The sequence below is a fragment of the Micromys minutus genome (genome assembly GCF_963924665.1).
Source record: "Micromys minutus genome assembly, chromosome: 10".
NCBI classification, from domain to species: domain Eukaryota; kingdom Metazoa; phylum Chordata; class Mammalia; order Rodentia; family Muridae; genus Micromys; species Micromys minutus.
Window position 1 is genome coordinate 49,990,083 of NC_137979.1, and position 5,579 is coordinate 49,995,661.

Sequence of the window (5,579 nt, forward strand, 5' to 3'; positions counted from 1 at the left end):
AAACAATTTAGAAGAGAAAGGAATTGTTTGAGCTTGCAATTCCAAGTTACAGTCCATTACTACTAGGAAGTCATCATGGAAAGAGCTTGGGACAGCTGGTCACATCACATCCCCAGTGACCGGTAGAGAGAAATGAAGGTGTGAGTGTGCATGTGCTTGCTTGCCTTCTTGTGCTCAGATCAGTTTCTCCATCTTAAACAGTTCAAGATCCCTTGCCTAGGGAATGGCGCTGCCAACACTGGGCAGGCTCTTCCCTTAATTTGGTTAAGACAATTGTGAACAGACATTTCCACAGGGCAGTCCAAGTAGACATTTTCTGTCTGAGCCTCTCTTCTCAGATTCTAGGTTACATTAACATTAGAGCTAACTGTCACACGCATGTCATGCCTTTCTTTAGTGACATTGTCAGTGGTTGGTGATCAGTGTCTAGTCCTGCTATTTCAAGCAGTACATGCATGCTCTTAGCCGCTGAGCCATATTTTCAACCCAGTCTCCCTGCCTTCCTTATAATTTTTATGAAGCAGGAGGTAGCAACCATTTTTCTTATAAAGGTCTTCATAGTATGTATTTCACCATTGCAGACCATTTAGTTGCAACTTTTTAGTTCTATCACCATGGAACAAAATCAGCCACAAATAACGCATCCATCTGCGAGTGAGCCTGTCTGTGCTGCCGTAAAATTTCGCAAACACAGGTTGCTGCTAAACTTGGCCCATCATCTAATCACCGATCCTTCTTATAAACAATAGCGTATAGTGTGTCTCCTTTGAAACTAACCCTTGTGGTATTGAGCAGTTGCAGTCTTTTAACAGCAGTTTTATACCATTTTCAGAAATAGGATCCTTTTTCAAATGACACGTTATAAACATTCATCTAGCCAGGGGCTGGAGAGATGGCTCAGCAGTGAAGAGCTCTTGCAGAAGATTCAGGTTCGTGTGTCAGCACCCACATAGCCGCCAACAGGCACTAACAGTGGATCTAAAGAGACTGTCACCCATTCCTGGCCTCCATGGGTTCTGCATGCATAGGACCTGGATTTTTTTTTTTTTTTGAAGACTCTAATAATAGCATCATCAAAGATGTTATTATTAAATAAGCTCATGTAGTGACCGTACCAAGACAGTCAGACCCAGAAACAAACATTTCTCAAACCAGCCCCTTGTTTTACCTTTTCAGTTGTCCAATTGGTTGGAAGAAATCATATGGCTAATTCCATCTGTGTGAAAGGTGTGGGTCTTAGTTAGGGTTTGTATTCCTGCACAAAAACATCATGATCAAGGAGCAAGTTGGGGAGGAAAGGGGTTTATTCAGCTTATATACTTCCACATTGCTGTTCATCATGCAGAGAAGTCAGTACAGGAACTCATACAGGGCAGGTACTTGGAGGCTGGAACTGATGCAGGGGCCATGGAGGGGGGTCTGCTTACTGGCTTGCTCTCCCTGACTTGCTCAGCCTTCTTTCTTATAGAACTCAGAACCACCAGCTCAGGGATGTCACCAACCACAATGGCCTGTGCCCTTTCCCCCTTGATCACTAATTGAGACAATGCCTTACAGCTGGATCTCATGGAGGCATTTCCTCAAGGAAGGATCCTTTCTCTGTGATAACTCCAGCTTGTGTCAAATTGACACACAAAACCAGCCAGTAGAGTATGATTCCTTGGTTAAACAGTGGTTACCTACCATTCCGGCCTGCTGTCTGGGGCAGGGACTGTCCTGTACACCATGATTTCCCAAAGGTCCCAACCTTTGTATTGTTTTGAGTCAGGGAGCCACATATCCCAAACTGCTCTCAAATCTGGCAAGTAGCAGAGAGAGAGGGGATGACCTTGAACGTCTCCTCCATCTGCCTCTGTTCCCCAGGACTGGAATTACAGGCATGCAACACCACAAGCTGGGGATTCAGACCCAGGGTCTTACGAAAGTGCTCTATCTACTGGACTACATACCCAGCCCTTCCTGTTGTCTTTGTGAAACAAGGTCTCATTCTGTAGCCCAGACTTTACTGGAGCATACGGGAGCTCATCTGCCTGAGCCTGCTTGCCACACCCCTGCCCATGCTGGTATGGCAGGTGTGAGCCACCATGCCCAAACTAGGGGCCTTATCTCTTCCAGGTTCAACCTTCTCTTAGTTCTACTACCACCCTAGGAACAAAGTCATCAACACACAAACCCTTCGGGGACATTTCAACCATATTCGAACTTTAGCAACCATAAAGCAGCCCTGATTTTCCCTTCAGCTGTCTGCACTGGCAAATAGCCCCCAAGGGTCTGAGCTAACAGGGAACCACAGGCTCCTCTGGCCCTGTCATTAAGGGCTGGCATCTTGCTCCATTCCCTGTTGTACCGGCTGGTGGGGAGGCTTCTGAACAAATGGGCAACCCAGAAGGAGCCTTCTCCCTCTTCTCCTTGCTCCCGGCTTATTCTTTCTGCTCAGGAAGCCAGATGCTTTGCAGTTTAATTACATGCTGCAGTTGGAAGTACAGAATGTCAGTACAGGAAAGGAAGGGCCTCGTTATATATAATAGCTACCAGCATTTATTGAGCACTTACTCTGTGCCAGGTGCTGTGCCAGGCCTGTTTCCAGGCATGGCCTTATTTAACTTTTGTAACATTGTCTATGTTCTACACAAAGAAACTGGGGCTTAAGAGAAGCTTCAGAGAATTTCCCAGTGTTTTAGATGGTACCTCATGGCACAAAGTATCAATTGATATTAGGGTGGGAGTGCACACACACACACACTTTTTTGAGATAGGGTCTTTTACTTGTGGGACCTACCAAGTAGATGAGGCTACCTGGCCAATGAGTCTCAAGAGACCTTCAGTATCTGCTGTGGTATTACAAGTATGTAATGTGGTATATATGTGCAACATGCCCCACCTTTTTTAGAAAACAGTTTGTAAGGATCAAACTCGAGTCCTCACCTTTTCAAGACAAGCATGTTACTAAGCAATCTCTCCAGCTTCCTTGATTAATGGATGAAACTAATCAAAAACCCAGAGAGGAGGGGTAGACTTGTCCAAAAATCACACAGCCAACTAGGATCCCAGCAGAAACAGATTCTAGATCTCTAAAATGCCAGTATTCTCGAAAACATGAACCAACTGGACATAGGATTTCACCTGTTATCCAGCACCCAAGAAGCTGAGGCAGGAGCATCTTGAGTTCCAGGTCAGTCAGGACTATGTAGCAAACTGTCTTAGTTAGGGTTTCCAGAGTTGTGAAGAGAGACCATGACCAAGGCAACTCTTATAAAGGCAAACATTTACTTGGGGCTGGCGTCTTAGTTAGGGTTTTACTACTTTGAACAGACACCATGACCAAGGCAACTGTTACAAAGGACTACATTTAATTAGGGCTGGCTTACAGGTTCAGAGGTTCAGTCCATTATCATCAAGGCGGGAGCATAGCAGCATCCAGGCAGGCATGGTGCAGGAGGAGCTGAGGCAAACATCTCTTTCCAAAGGCAAACAGGAGAAGACTAACTTCCAGGCAGCTGAGGGTCTTAAAGCCCACACCCACAGTGACACACTTCCTCCAAAAAGACCACACCTACTCCAACAAGGCCACACCTCCTAATAGTGCCACTCCCCAGGCCAAGCATGGCAGAGCCCAGGCAGATATGGTGCGGGATTAGGAGCTGAGAGTTCTACATCTTGATCCAAAGACAGCCAGGAAAGTCTCTTCTGCCTTGGGTGGATCTTAAGCATAGGACCCCAAAGCCTGCCCCCATAGTGACACACTTCCTCCAACAAAGCCACATCTACTCCAAGACCATACATCTTAATAGTGCCACTTCCCATGGGCAAAACATATTCAAACCATCACAAAAACCCCATTTCAATCAATCAATCAATCAATCAATCATCAATCAGTCATTAGTCAGCCTATCCTAAATCAGACAGGGGGTAGAGGTGAGTCATAGAGTATCTGCTCCTCTTTGTGCAGTGCTTGTATTGACTTTCCACATCTGTAGGTATTACCCATGCCCAGGCCTTTCTCCCATGGACCTCAGTAAAGCTATACTGACCATCTGAAGGCCTCCCTCTGCCCTCTACCCACTCGCCATAGAAGAACAGGGCTGGCACCCTAGTGGCAACATTATGTGAACAACGGTGAACAAAGCAACTAGTGTTTAATTCCCAATGCAGTAAAAATGTCATTGGCTTCCCTCCTGTCCGCCAACTGGAAACAGGAGACCATTTGGACAGGAACTGGGCAGAAGGCAAATTTGCCTGCTTCCGGAAGGGCTTGCTGAGATAATGAATCCTGTAAATAGGCTCCAAGGAGGACTGCTAGTGATGGAAATTCCACTCTGAAGCTCTCAGCCTCTCTGAAGGGCAGGCTTCTCCCAATGGTCAACTATTTGCATTTTTAAAGGGCAGAGAAGGTATTGTTGGATATGTAAATGAACTTGGTGTCACCGTTATTACAATAGCTCATGTGTGCCAGGAACACTGCATTACCCTGTAGATGGTTTCTAATGTCCGCTCATGAGGACGTTGTAGTCCCCGTGGTTCGGCTAGCTAGCCGTCAGCAGCAAGAAGAAAGGTTTTATTAACCTATTTGCCCCAGGGAGGATCATTTCTTACCGACCCTGGTGGCCCACACATGCCAGAAGGCTAAAGGTTAATTCAAACAGCTTCAGAGACAGTGCATTACAGCCTGTGAGTGGCCCATGCAATTCCTCTTGGGGACCAGATTGTCCACATGGCCCTTCCAGAGCGGAGAGAGACAGAAGTGTGACTGAGGTAGAGGGTAAAAATAGTCCCATGTGGATGGCAGCTGGGCCAGAGGCACCTTCTTCCTTCTCTCTAGAGGAGGGTGGTAACCTGGGTGGAAAACAGCTCCTGGGTTCCTGGGGCCCCACCCTGTACTTTGAACTTCCCCTGACAATGAAATGCACCCCCACACAGATCTACCCATATGCACTATGAGCTGGAAAGAGTGTGGACTTGGTTGTAAATCTTACTGGTTTAAATACTGTCTGTGCCACACTACCTGCTACTACCTTCTAAGTCTCCAAGGACTTTTTTCCCCAAGGCTTGCCGTGACAGCATGGCCATGTGAGGGTTGCTGGCAGGTTTCATTTTTCTTCCCTCTCCCATCCACCAGTTGTTCACATTCTAGAGCATTCTCCAAGTGTGGCCATAAGGAAAGCCACACAGCCCCATGGAAAGGCCACTGGGGGCGGGGGGCTGCCTACAGGCAACTGAGGGACTAAGGGAGTGTCGTGGTTTGAATGAAAATGGCTCCCATGGGCTCATAGAAGGTGTGGTCTTGCTGAAGTTAGGTGTGGCTTTGTTGGAGAAAGTGTGTCACTGAATCCAGATGTAGAACTCTCAGCTCCTTCTCCAGCACCATGTCTGCCTGCGTGCCACCATATTTCATGCCACATGCCAGCAATGAACTGAACCTCTGAACTGTAAGCCAGCCCCAATTCAATGTTTTCCTCTATAAGAGTTGCTGTGGTCATGGTATCTCTTCACAGCAGTAAAAATCCTAAATAAGATTGAGAGAGATCTAGGAAGCCAGTCCTCTGTCCTCAGCCTTTTGGATGACTAAAGCCTTAGCCAAG